The 15,058-nt window shown below is 41.3% G+C and overlaps 1 protein-coding gene and 1 pseudogene across 1 annotated transcript in view; both read right to left on the reverse strand.

The window, feature by feature from the left end:
- Nucleotides 1-15,058, reverse strand: part of UIMC1 (ubiquitin interaction motif containing 1) — a 109,737-nt gene that overhangs the window by 82,642 nt on the left and 12,037 nt on the right. The gene's annotated exons all lie outside the window — the stretch shown is intronic.
- LOC102285320 (selenide, water dikinase 1-like) lies at nt 7,939-11,431 on the reverse strand (annotated as a pseudogene).

Below are 15,058 nucleotides of genomic sequence, written 5' to 3' on the forward strand. Positions count from 1 at the left end.
ACTGAAAAAATCAACAACTCTTCCTGGATCTGTGAGAAAGGAGGGCACAAGGCACATTGCTGCCCCCAAGACAGAGAGAGAAACAAGGGAATACAGGGGGTCATGGCTTATCAGAGCAGAGATTCAAGAGTAAAAACAACACAGAAATCAGTGCCAAGAAAACCTGAACTGTAAGGGACAAATTGCTGGAGGCTTGGTGTGGACAAGTCTGGGAGTTAAAAATTCCAGGGAAAAGGGGGCCCACCAGGTTCTCACAATAAATATAAGAGAAACTTCCTCTTAAATGTCCCAAAGACAGTAGAGGGGAGGAGCTATTTTGAAATTTATCAGGGCACTCTGTTCTTTCCAGCAAGGCTTGCCCTAGGAGAAACTAAGTAATCAGTCTAGGCTAACAGTATAACTGATGTGTGAGAAGGGACATACCAAACTCCAAGGTACTCTAGCCATCCTCTCCCACCTAAAGAGGGAGGAAAAAATTAGAAACACTTGTGAAGTTCACAGACTGAAATAGTGAGAACTAATTAGGGAACTTCCCTGGTGGCTCAGATAGTAAGGAATCTGCCTCCAAGACAGGAGACCCGGGATGGATCCCTGAATCAGGAAGATCCCCTGGAGAAGGAAATGGCAACCCACTCCAGTATTCTTGCCTGGGAAATCCCATGGACAGAGTCGGACACAACTGAGAGACTTTCACTTCACAATCAGGGAACTACAGATACTTCCCTTATTAGCCACACCTAATACCACATTACTAAAGGCCTATTTAGAGTAGTTTCTTTTACCTGATACATCGTGTCTAGCTATCAAAAAAACATTACAAGTCACACTAAAAGGCAAAAACTACGATTTGAAAAGATAGACTATGCATCAGAATCAGACATGGTGCTAATGCTGGAATTATCAGGCTAGAATTTAAAACAATTATGATTAATATAAGGGCTTTAAAGGATAAATTAGAGCACAAACAAGGTCAGATGGGAAATGTAAATAGAGAGATGGAAATCCTAAGAAAGAAACAAAAAGAAATACTAAAGATTAAAAACACTGTAACAGAAATGAAGAATGCTTTGGATGGGTTTATCAGTAGACTGTACACACCTTTAAAAAAGAACCTGAGCTTGAAGACATGTTAATTGAAACCACCAAAACTAAAACATAAAGAGAACAAAGACTGAAAAGGATAAGACAATATTCAAGGACTGTGGAACAACTACAAAAAGAGTAATAAAAACATAATGCAACTGCCAGAAGGATGAGAAAAATAGAAGCGAAAGAATTATGTGAAATAATAATGACTCAGAATTTCCCCAAATTAAGGTCAGATACTAAACTACAGATCCAGGAAGCTTAAGGAACACTAAACCAGGAGATCCCGCAAGACAGAAGAGTAAAATAAGGAGGGCACCTTCCTCCCCACAAATACGTCAAAAACATAGCTGTGTATGGAACAGCTCCTACAGAACACCTTCTGAAAGCTGGCAAGACCCCAGACTTCCAAAAAGGCAAACCAATCTCCACAGAATGAGGTAGGAGAAAAGTTGTAAGAGAAAAAAGAGACAAAGGATTTGGGATGGAGACCTACACCTTGGGGAGGGAGCCATGAAGAAGAAAAAGTTTCTGCACACTTGGAAACCCCCTCACTGCAGAGTTGGAGAAGAGCTTTGGAACCCCAGAGGGGAATGCAGCAACATGTGCTCAGAAGGCAAAATGGAAAGAAATCACCACAGAGATTGTTGCTGACCAGCACTTACCAGCCAAGATGCTGTTGGCATGCCCTGCTGCAGCCAGTATGGGCTGGGTAGAGGGCTTTGGGGGCTGGACCCTAGGGAGAGGACTGGGATTGACCGCTGTGAAGATACTCTGAAGTGGCTAGTATAACACAACTGATGGAGTCCAGGGAGTTAGGCCTGACAGAGAGACAGGAGATCATTGCTGTGGGGATCCCCAAAAACTGTGCACTCACTGACAACAGGACCCAGCCTTCAAGAGTGCCATAGGTGTGACAAGCCCCAGCTATGGACTGAGACCCCAGAGGCAGATACGCTGGCCAGCCACCACCAAAGCCGGCACAAGTGCCAGAGGTGGCACGAGCTGCAAATGCAACTTATGATCCCAGAGAGAGGCACTCAGGCCAACTGGCCACCGTCAAAGCCAGGGCAAGTGCAATAGGCAGGGAACAAATTGCGGCTGCGATCCCAACCCCAAGGTAGCAGCTGCGACCAAGCTGTCAGCAGGCAGAGGTCACAGTCCACACTTTCCTGTGGGCTTATGTGGCTTGGTTCTAACAAGGGACACACAACCAGGGAACAACTATCCTTCAGTTCAGTTCAGTTAAGTTCAGTCACTCAGTCGTGTCCGATTCTTTGCAACCGCATGAACCGCAGCACACCAGGCCTCTCTGTCCATCACCAACTCCCAGATTCCACCCAAGCTCATGTCCATCAAGTCGGTGATGTCATCTAATCATTTCATCCTCTGTCGTCCCGTTCTCCTCCTGCCTTCAATCTTTCCCAGAATCAGGGTCTTTTCAAGTGAGTCAGCTCTTCGCATCAGGTGGCCGAAGTACTGGAGTTTCAGCTTCAACATCAGTCCTTCCAATGAACACCCAGGACTGATCTCCTTTAGGATAGACTGATTGGATCTCCTTGCAGTCCAAGGGACTCTCAATAGTCTTCTCCAACACCACAATTCAAAAGCATCAATTCTTTGGCACTCAGCTTTCTTTATAGTCCAACTCCTACATCCATACATGACCACTGGAAAAACCATAGCCTTGACTAGACGGACCTTTGTTGACAAAGTAATGTCTCTGCCTTTCAACATGCTGTCTAGGTTGGTCATAACTTTCCAAGGAGTAAGCGTCTTTTAATTTCATGGCTGCAATCACCACCCACAGTGATTTTGGAGCCCAGAAAAATAAAGTCAGCCACTGTTTCCACTGTTTCCCCAATCTATTTCCCATGAAGTGATGGGACCAGATGCCATGATCTTTGTTTTCTGAATGTTGAGCTTTAAGCCAACTTTTTCACTCTCCTCTTTCACTTTCATCAAGAGGCTCTTTAGTTTCTCTTCACTTTCTGCCATGAGGGTGGTGTCATCTGCATATCTGAGGTTATTGATATTTCTCCCGGCAATCTTGATTCCAGCTTGTGCTTCTTCCAGCCCAGTGTTTCTCATGATGTACTCTGCATATAATTTAAATAAGCAGGGTGACAATATACAGCCTTGACGTACTCCTTTCCAGATCTGGAACCAGTCTGTTGTTCCATGTCCAGTTCTAACTGTTGCTTCCTGACCTGCATATAGGTTTCTCAAGAGGCAGGTCAGGTGGTCTGGCATTCCCATCTCTTTCAGAATTTTCCACAGTTTATTGTGATCCACACAGTCAAAGGCTTTGGAATAGTCAATAAAGCAGAAATAGGTGTTTTTCTGGAACTCTCTTGCTTTTTTGATGATCCAGCGGATGTTGGCAATTTGATCTCTGGTTCCTCTGCCTTTTCTAAAACCAGCTTGAACATCAGGAAGTTCACGGTTCACGTATTGCTGAAGCCTGGCTTGGAGAATTTTAAGCATTGCTTTACTAGCGTGTGAGATGAGTGCAACTGTGCGGTAGTTTGAGCATTCTTTGGCATTACCTTTCTTTGGGACTGGAATGAAAACTGACCTTTTCCAGTCCTGTGGCCACTGCTGAGTTTTCCAAATTTGCTGGCATGTTGAGTGCAGCACTTTCACAGCGTCATCTTTCAGGATTTGAAATAGCTCAACTGGAATTCCATCACCTCCACTAGCTTTGTTTGTAGTGATGCTTCCTAAGGCCCACTTGGCTTCACATTCTAGGATGTCTGGCCCTAGGGGAGTGTATGAACCACCTCAGACTATAGCAACTTCTCACAGGCCTCTGCTGAAGCAGGTACTCCCCACACACCCCAATAGTGTCTGCCATACCCCTCCATCTCCCCAGCCTGACTGAGAGATGAGCCATAATAAGATGCTATTTTCACCCCCTCTTGTCTTGGCAGGGAACAGACACCAGAGGGTTGCCTACAAGCAGCTGTTACTGGTATTCAGTCACTAAGTTGTGTCTGACTCTTTGTGAATCCATGGACTGTAGCATGCCAGGCTCCTCTGTCCTCCACTATATCCTGGAGTTTGCTCAAATTCATGTCCATTGAGTCAGTGATGTTATCTAACCATCTCATACTCTGTTGCCCCTTCTCCTTTTGCCTTCAATCTTTCCCAGCACCAAGGTCTTTTCCAATGGATTGGTTCTTCTCATCAGGTGGCCAAAGTATTGAAGCTTCAACAGAGGTGGGACCAAAACCAAAGCTAAGCTCCAGGGACTATGTGAACAAAGAGGAAGGGAAGGCACTCTTGCAGCTACAGGTGTAGCAGATTAAATACCTGCTATCAGCCTGAGACTATAGACTTTGGAGCAATGTATGTCAATAAAATGGACAATCTGGAAGAAATGGACAAATTCTTAGAAAAGTGTAACCTTCCAAGACTGAACCAGGAAGAAACAGGAAATATGAACAGACCAATCACAGGCACTGAAATCAAAACTACAATCAAAAATCTTCCAACAAACAAAAGCCCAGGACCAGACCAGATGGCTTCACAGGTGAATTCTACTGAACATTTAGAGAAGAGTTAACATCTATCCTCCTCAAATTCTTCCAGAACACTGTAGAGGAAGAGAAACTCCCAAACTCATTCTATAAGGCCACCATCACCCTGATACCAAAACCAGATGAAGACATTACAAAAAAAGACAATTACAGGCCAATATCACTGACGAACACAGATGAAACAATTCAAAACAAAATTTTAGCAAACAGAACCCAACAACATATTAAAAGGATCATACACCATGATCAAGTGGGGTTTATCCCGGGGCTTCTCCAATATACACAAGTCAATGTGATATACCATATTAACAAACTGAAAGATAAAAAGTATACCATCATCTCAATAGATACAGAGAAAGCTTTTGACAAAATTCAACACTCATTTATAATTAAAAACTCTCCAGAAAGTAGGCACAGAAGGAACCTACCTAAACATAATAAAGGCCATATACAACAAACCCACAGAAAACATTCTCACTGTTCAAAAACTAAAAGTATTTTCACTAAAATCAGGAACAAGACAAGGGTAATCACTCTCACCATTATTATTCAATATAGTTTTGGAAGTCCCAGTAACAACAATCAGAAAAATAAATAAAAAACATCTAGATTGGAGAAGTTAAAGTAAAACTCTCACTATTTGCAGATGACATGATATTATACATAGAAAACCCTAAAGACGCCACCAGAAAATTACTAGAGCTAATCAATGAATATAGTAAAGTCACAAGATATCAAACACACAGAAATTCCTTGCATTCCTATACACTAACAATAAAAAATAAGAAAGAGAAATTAAACAATTCCATTAACTATTGCAACAAAAAGAATAAAATACCTAAGAGTAAACTTACCTAAAGAGACAGAAGACCTCTATGCATAAAACTATAAGACATGATGAAAGAAATCAAAGATGACACAAACAAATAGAGAGATATAACATGTTCTTGGATTGGAAGAATTAATATTACGATAACACTACCCAAAGCAATCTACAGATTCAATGCAATCCCTATCCAACTCCAATGACATTTTTCACAGAACTAGAACAGAAAATTTCACAATCTGTATGGAAACACAAAAGACCCCAAACAGCCAAAGCAGTCTTGAGAAAAACATACCTGGAGAAATCAACTTTCCTGCCTTCAGACTATACTACAAAGCTACAGTCATCAATACAGTATGCTATTGGCACAAAAGCAGAAATATAGACCAATGGAACAAGATAAAAAGCCCAGAGATAAACCCACACACCTATGGGCACCTTATCTTTGACAAAGGAAGCAGGAATATATACAATGGAGAAAAGACAGTCTCTTCAATAAGTGGTGCTGGGAAAACTGGACAGCTGCATGTAAAAGAATGAAACTAGAACACTTCCTAATATCATACACAAAATAAACTCAAAATGGATCAAAGATTTAAATGTAAGGCCAGAAACTATAAAGTTCTCAGAGGAAAACATAGGCAGTATAGTCTTCAACACAAATTATAGCAAGATCCTATTTGACCTACCTCCTAGAGTAATGGAAATAAAAACAAAAATAACCAATGAGACCTAATTAAAATTAAAAGCTTTTGCACAAGAAAGGAAAGATTAAACAATTTTAAAAGACAACCCTCAGAATGGGAGAAAATAACTGCAAATGAAGCAACTGACAAAGGATTAATCTCCAAAATATATATGCAACTCCTACAGCTCAATATCAAAAAATGAACAGCCCAATCAAAAAATGAGCAGCAGAAACAGGTATTTCTTCAAAGAAGACATACAGATAGCTAATAAACACATGAAAAAATTGCTCAACATCACTTAGAGAAATGCAAATCAAAACTACAATGAGGTATCACTTCATACCAGTCAGAATGACCATCAACAAAAAAACTACAAAAATAAATGCTGGAGAGGATGTGGATAAAAGGGAACCCTACTGCCCTCTTGGTGGGAATGTAAATTGATACAGCCACTATGGAGAACAGTATGGAGATTCCTTAACAAACTAGTAATAAAACTACTATATGACCCAGCGATCCCACTACTGGGCAAATACTCTGAGAAAACCACAATTCAAAATGACACAAGCACCCCAGTCTTCACTGCAGCACTACTGACAATAGCCAGGACAGGGAAGCAACCTAGATGTCCATCAACAGATGAATGGATAAACAAGTTGTGGCATATATATACAATGGCATAATACTCAGCCATAAGAAGTAATGAATTTGAGTCAGGTGTAATGAGGTGGACGAACCTAGAGCGTGTTACACAGAGTGAAGTAAGTCAGAAAGAGAAAAACTAATACTGTATATTATTAACACATATATAAGGAATCTAAAAAATAGTACTGATGAACCTTTTTATTTATTCTCTATGCAGACACAGAGAATAGTCTGGTAGACACAGAGGGGGACAGAGAGGGTAGGACAAATTGAGAAAGTATCACTGACATATATACACTATGCTTATTCACACAGTCCTGTCCAACTCTTTGCAACCCCATGGACTATAGACTGCCCAGCTCCTCTGTCCATGGGGATTCTCCAGGTGAGAATCTGGAGTGGGTTGCCATGCCCTCCTCCAAGGGATCTTCCCAACCCAGGAATGGAACCCTGGCCTCACACATTGCAGGCAGATTCTTTACCGTGTGAGCCACCAGGGAAGCCCATGAATACAGGAGTGGGTAGCCTACCCCTTTATACACTATCAAGTGTAAACAGGTACTAGCAGGAAGCAGCTCTATAACACAGGGAGCCCAGCCTAGTGCTCTGTGATAACCTATTGCGGTGGAATGGTAGGGAGAGACTCAAGACTTTTTATCAAGTCATAAAAATATGACCGATTCATGTTGATGTACGGTAGAGACCAGCACAACACTGTAAAGCCATTATCCTTCAATTAAAAAAAAAAAAAAAAACAACCAGCAAAAATGCACCCCCAAAACTATACCAAGGCATATAGTTTTCAAACTGCTGAAAATCTAAGATAAAGTGCTGACAAAAGCCATAGGGAAAAAACATCTTACCTATACAGCACCAAAGATAAGAGTTACATCTGACTTCTCAGAAACCATTCAAGCAATAGGAAAGTAGAGTAAAATATTGTTGAAAGATGTTCTTTAGACAGAAGGAATATTATCTAGGTCAGACTCAGATCTACATTAACAAAGGAAGAATACCAAAGAAGGAATAATTGAAGACAAAGTAAAAACTTTTATTTTTCTTATTCTTTCTTTGTTCATAGTCTTTAATTGAAATGACAATAAAAGAAATAGCTATTTAAAACAAAATCACGTAGCTGCTTCAGCCTAGATTAAGAGGTGGCACCGGGTGTGGGGTTCACATTCTGGGTGGGCAACTGCAACGCAACCTCAATGATCTGGGGTTTGTCTATGATCCTGGCTGTGTGGTTGCCCTTCTCCATAATCTCAATGCATACCTGTTGGCCTTCACCGTATTTCAGATCAGATCAGATCAGATCAGTCACTCAGTCGTGTCAGACTCCTTGTGACCCCATGAATCGCAGCATGCCAGGCCTCCCTGTTCATCACCAACTCCGGGAGTTCACTGAGACTCATATCCATCGAGTCAGGGATGCCATCCAGCTGTCTCATCCTCTGCCATCCCCTTCTCCTCCTGCCCCCAATCCCTACCAGCATCAGAGTCTTTTCAATGAGTCAACTCTTCACCTGAGGTGGCCAAAGTACTGGAGTTGCAGCTTTAGCATCATTCCTTCCAAAGAAATCCCAAGGCTGATCTCCTTCAGAATGGACTGGTTGGATCTCCTTGCAGTCCAAGGGACTCTCAAGAGTCTTCTCCAACACCACAGTTCAAAAGCATCAATTCTTTGGCGTTCAGCCTTCTTCACAGTCCAACTCTCACATCCATACATGACCACAGGAAAAACCACAGCCTTGACTAGATGGACCTTGGTTGGCAAAGTAATGTCTCTGCTTTTGAATATGCTATCTAGGTTGTCATAACTTTCCTTCCAAGGAGTAAGCGTCTTTTAATTTCATGGCTGCAGTCACCATCTGCAGTGATTTTGGAGCCCCCAAAAATAAAGTCTGACACTGTTGCCACTGTTTCCCCATCTATTTCCCATGAAGTGATGGGACCAGATGCCATGATCTTCGTTTTCTGAATGTTGAGCTTTAAGCCAACTTTTTCACTCTCCACTTTCACTTTCATCAAGAGGTTTTTTAGTTCCTCTTCGCTTTCTGCCATAAGGGTGGTGTCATCTGCATATCTGAGGTTATTGATATTTCTCCCGGCAATCTTGATTCCAGCTTGTGTTTCTTCCAGTCCAGCATTTCTCATGATGTACTCTGCATATAAGTTAAATAAACAGGGTGACAATATACAGCCTTGACGTACTCCTTTCCAGATTTGGAACCAGTCTGTTGTTCCATGTCCAGTTCTAACTGTTGCTTCCTGACCTGCATATAGGTTTCTCAAGAGGCAGGTCAGGTGGTCTGGCATTCCCATCTCTTTCAGAATTTTCCACAGTTTATTGTGATCCACACAATTAAAGGCTTTGGCATAGTCAATAAGGCAGAAATACATGTTTTTCTGGAACTCTCTTGCTTTTTCCATGATTCAGCGGATGTTGGCAATTTGATCTCTGGTTCCTCTGCCTTTTCTAAAACCAGCTTGAACATCTGGAAGTTCACAGTTCATGTATTGCTGAAGCCTGGCTTGGAGAATTTTGAGCATTACTTTACTAGCATGTGAGATGAGTGCAATTGTGTGGTAGTTTGAGCATTCTTTGGCATTGCCTTTCTTTGGGACTGGAATGAAAACTGACCTTTTCCAGTCCTGTGGCCACTGCTGAGTTTTCCAAATTTGCTGGCATATTGAGTGCAGCACTTTCACAGCATTATCTTTCAGGATTTGAAATAGCTCAACTGGAATTCTATCACCTCCACTAGCTTTGTTCATAGTGATGCTTTCTAAGGCCCACTTGACTTCACATTCCAGGACGTCTGGCTCTAGGCCAGTGGTCACACCATCGTGATTATCTGGGTCGTGAAGATCTTTTTTGTACAGTTTTTCTGTGTATTCTTGCCACCTCTTCTTAATATCTTCTGCTTCTGTTAGATCCATACCATTTCTGTCCTTTATCGAGCCCATCTTTGCATGAAATATTCCTTTGGTATCTCTGATTTTCTTGAAGAGATCTCTAGTCTTTCCCATTCTGTTGTTTTCCTCTATTTCTTTGCATTGATTGCTGAAAAGGTTTTCTTATCTCTTCTTGCTATTCTTTGGAACTCTGCATTCAGATGTTTATATCTTTCCTTTTCTCCTTTGCTTTTCACTTCTCTTCTTTTCACAGCTATTTGTAAGGCCTCCCCAGACAGCCATTTTGCTTTTTTGCATTTCTTTTCCATTGGGATGGTCTTGATCTCTGTCTCCTGTACAATGTCACAAACCTCATTCCATAGTTCATCAGGCACTCTATCTATCAGATCTAGTCCCTTAAATCTATTTCTCACTTCCACTGTATAATCATAAGGGATTTGATTCAGGTCATACCTGAATGGTCTAGTGGCGTTCCCTACTTTCTTCAATTTAAGTCTGAATTTGGCAATAAGGAATTCATGGTCTGAGCCACAGTCAGCTCCTGGTCTTGTTTTTGCTGACTGTATAGAGCTTCTCCGTATTTGGGGGACTTTATCTCTGCACAGAACTGAGCTACTTGCTCACACAGTAAACAGATCAGGAGGCCTCTTGACATCTCCGGACAGGTCCCATGCATAAGGCCAAACACATTTCCTCAGGCCTTGCTCACAGCTGCCATCTTGGCCAGGATAGGAAGCTTATGAATCACAAAGGACACCTTGTTTCTCTGCTGTTTGGCCAGGTTCTGTGCGTGGCCCAGAATCCCAAAGCCTGTGATGTTGGTGGCCGCATGGGCATTTAATGTACACATGAGTCCTGACACTGTCCTGTTGAGCCTGGCCATGTTCATCATTGCCTCCTGGTACTCCAGCTCCACATCCTCCTAGGGAATCACTAGCTTGATTTTATTCCATTTCTCAGGAATGTCCAGCCACTGGTGCATGGCCATGATCACTTGCATCCCCAAACGTTTTGTCAGCACAAGCACACCCAGCACTGCATTATCTGGCATGATAAATCCGTTGGGATGGCAGACAGTTGTATCCACAACAACCCATGGGTTTAGCAATCCAGAGGTTTAGCTCTGTTTGGCCACCCATTATAGACGTTCCCACCTCCTCTGCTGCATCTTTAAAACCCTGTATATTTAGGTGCATTACTTTATCCCTTTCCCTGTTGGTCATTTTATGACTGATTCCAAGAAGCATCAGCATGTTGTCACATTCTGTGCCCCACATGACACAGAGGTCACTAAGGACATTGGCATAGGCTATCCTGCCCATCATATAAGGTTCAGCGACCATGGGCTAAATGTAATCTGCAGTTTGAACCAAGGGAAGACTGCCATGCCTCAGAGGAAAGACACAAGTGTCCATCCCAATGCTAAGTCTTGGCATATCTGCTACAAGAAACTGTTCTTCTTGGAAATGGTTCTCCTGTAAGGACTCCAGCAATTTCTGCAGGACATCTTAGAGGCCTTTGAAGCCAGAGCCCTTCAGTTAAGTGAACCTAGTTAACCAGAAGCTGTTTTCCAATTCATAACTTTTCCGATTAAAGTACTCCCGCTCAGACATGGTTCTTGAGCCCACACACCTCACTGTTGGGCTCCTCCCGTCCCTCTCCTATGAGGCTGGTTTCTTTATAGATTCACCGGTTTGCTTTGCGTCCTCCGCCTCCTCCCACAAACAGGACTCTGTCACTCCCACAACGTACCAGGCATGGTACCTTAACAAATTTAAAGCAAGAGAAATCATGCAATGTCTGCTCTCAGACCACAATGAAGTTAAACTAGAAATCAATTAGAAAAATAACAGGAAAATCTCAAAATAAATGGAGATTAAGCAACATACCTTAAATAACTCATGGCTCAAGGAAGAAATCTCAAGAGAAATATAAAAATACTTTGAATCAAATGAAAATGAAAACACAACTTATCAAAATTTCTGGGATGCAGCAAAAGCAATGCTTAGAGGGGATTTATAGCATTGAGTGCATACACTGGGAAAAAAGATCTAAAATCAATCATCTAACCTTAGGGAACCAGAAAAAAAAAATAAAACGAGAGAGAGCAAATTAAATACAAAGTAAGCAGAAGAAAAAATAATAAAAACTACAGCAGAAATCAATGAAATGGAAATTGAGAAGTGAATAGAGAAAATGAACCAAAACAAAAACTGATGTATTTTTTTTTAATCAATAACATTGATGAACCACTAGCTAGGCTGACTAAACAAAGAGAGGACATAAATTTCTAGTATCAGAAATGAAAGAGGGGACATCACTACAGACCTCTTGGAGATTAAAAGAATAATAAAGGAATACTATGAACAACTTTCGGAGAAGGCAATGGCAACCCACTCCAGTACTCTTGTCTGGCAAATCCCATGGATGGAGGAGCCTAGTAGGCTGCAGTCCAGGGGGTCACTAGGAGTTGGACACAACTGAGCAACTTCACTTCCACTTTTCACTTTCATGCATTGGAGAAGGAAATGGCAACCCACTCCAGTGTTCTTCCCTGGAGAATCCCAGGAACAGGGGAGCCTGGTGGGCTGCCATCTCTGGGGTCACACAGAGTCGGACACAACTGAAGCGACCTAGCAGCAGCAGCAGCATGAACAACTTTATGTCCACAAATTGATAACCTCAACGGAACAGATCAATTTTCTTGAAAGACACAATCTGCCAACACTCACATTAAAAAAAAAAAAAAGACAGTCTGACTATACCTATTAAAGAAATAGAATTCATAATTAACCTTGCACAACAAAAAGCAACAGGCCCAGGTGGATTCACTAATAAATTCTACCAAACATTTAAGGAAGAAATTATACAAATTCTCTACAATCTGTTTCAGAGTATAGAAGCAGAGGGAATACTACGTAAGTTATTCCATGTGACCACATTAACCCTAACACTAAAACTAGACAAAAATGTTACAAGAAAAGTACAGACCAATATATCTCATGAACACAGATGCAAAACTTAACAAAATATTAGCAAATTGAACCTAACAATACATAAAAAGAATTATACACCATGACCAAATGGAATTTATCCCAGATGTGCACGCTAGTTCAACATTCAAAAATTAATCAACATAATGCAATGCATAAACAGAATGAAAAAGAAAAATCACATGATCATATTCAATAGATTCAGAAAAAGCAGCGAATAAAATCACTCATCCATGATAAAACCTCTCGATAAATTAGGAATAGAGAATTTTCTCAATTTGATGGAGAATAATGGTTTTAGACAAGGCAGAGGAACCAGAGATCAAATTAACAACATCTGCTGGACCATGGAAAAAGCAAGAGAGTTCCAGAAAAATATCTATTTCTGCTTTATTGACTATGCCAAAGCCTTTGACTGTGTGGATCACAATAAACTGTGGAAAATTCTGAAAGAGATGGGAATACCAGACCACCTGACCTGCCTCTTGAGAAACCTGTATGCAGGTCAGGAAGCAACAGTTAGAACTGGACATGGAACAACAGACTGGTTCCAAATAGGAAAAGGAGTTCGTCAAGGCTGTATATTGTCACCCTGCTTATTTAACTTATATGCAGAGTACATCATGAGAAATGCTGGACTGGAAGAAACACAAGCTGGAATCAAGATTGCCGGGAGAAATATCAATAACCTCAGATATGCAGATGACACCACCCTTATGGCAGAAAGCGAAGAGGAACTAAAAAGCCTCTCGATGAAGGTGAAAGTGGAGAGTGAAAAAGTTGGCTTAAAGCTCAACGTTCAGAAAACGAAGATCATGGCATCTGGTCCCATCACTTCATGGGAAATAGATGGGGAAACAGTGGCAACAGTGTCAGACTTTATTTTTTGGGGCTCCAAAATCACTGCAGATGGTGACTGCAGCCATGAAATTAAAAGACGCTTACTCCTTGGAAGGAAAGTTATGACCAACCTAGATAGCATATTCAAAAGCAGAGACATTACTTTGCCAACCAAGGTCCATCTAGTCAAGGCTATGGTTTTTCCTGTGGTCATGTATGGATGTGAGAGCTGGACTGTGAAGAAGGCTGAACGCCAAAGAATTGATGCTTTTGAACTGTGGTGTTGGAAAAGACTCTTGAGAGTCCCTTGGACTGCAAGGAGATCCAACCAGTCCATTCTGAAGGAGATCAGCCTCGGGATTTCTTTGGAAGGAATGATGCTAAAGCTGCAACTCCAGTACTTTGGCCACCTCAGGTGAAGAGTTGACTCATTGAAAAGACTCTGATGCTGGGAGGGATTGGGGGCAGTAGGACAAGGGGACGGCAGAAGATAAGACGGCTGGATGGCATCCCTGACTTGATGGATGTGAGTCTCAGTGAACTCCGGGAGTTGGTGATGGACAGAGAGGCCTGGCGTGCTGCAATTCATGGGGTTGCAAAGAGTCGGACACGACTGAGCAACTGAACTGAACTGAACTGAATCTATAAAGAAAAACATATAGCTAACATCATACTAAAAGGAAAAAACTCAAAGCATTCCCATTATAAATAGGAAAAAGGCTACGATGGCCCTCTCATCACTCCTTTTCAACATTGTACTGGACATACCAGCTAACGTGATAAGACAAGAAAGGGAAATAAAAGGCATACAGACAAGGAAGGGAAAAAGTAAAACTGTCTTTGTTCACAAATCACACTATCATCTAAGTAGAAAATCCAACAGAATCAACAAAATTCCTAGAAGTAATTATACTAAGGTTATGATATACAAGAATAGTAGTCAATCACATTCCGTATACCAGAAATGAACAAGTGTAATTTGAAATCTGATGCTTTCCAGGTGGTGCAATGGTAAAGAATACATCTGCCACCGCAGCAGATGCAATAGACACAGGTTCAATCTCTGAGTCAGAAAGATCCCCTGGAATAGGAAATGGCAACCCATTCTAATATTCTTGCCTAGAAAATTCCATTGACAGAGGAGCCTGGTGGGCTATAGTCCAGGGGTTGCAAAGAGTCAGGCACTACATGCACACATGAATTTGAAATTTAAAACAATACCATTTACACTGGTAATAAAATAACGTACAAGATCTATATGAGGAAAGCTATAAAACTCTGATTAACAAAGTCAAGTAAAAATTACCTAACTAAAGGGATTCCATGTCATGGAATAGAGAGACTTATATAATGTCAAGATACCAATTTTACAAACCTGATCTGTAGATTCAATATAATCGAAATAAAAATTCCAGTAATTTTGTAGATACAAAAAAACTCATTCTAAAGTTTATATGGAGAGAAAGAAATGGCAACCCACTCCAGTGCTCATGCCTGGGTAATCCATGGACAGAGGAG

Source organism: Bos mutus, chromosome 7 (assembly GCF_027580195.1).
Source record: "Bos mutus isolate GX-2022 chromosome 7, NWIPB_WYAK_1.1, whole genome shotgun sequence".
NCBI classification, from domain to species: Eukaryota; Metazoa; Chordata; class Mammalia; order Artiodactyla; family Bovidae; genus Bos; species Bos mutus.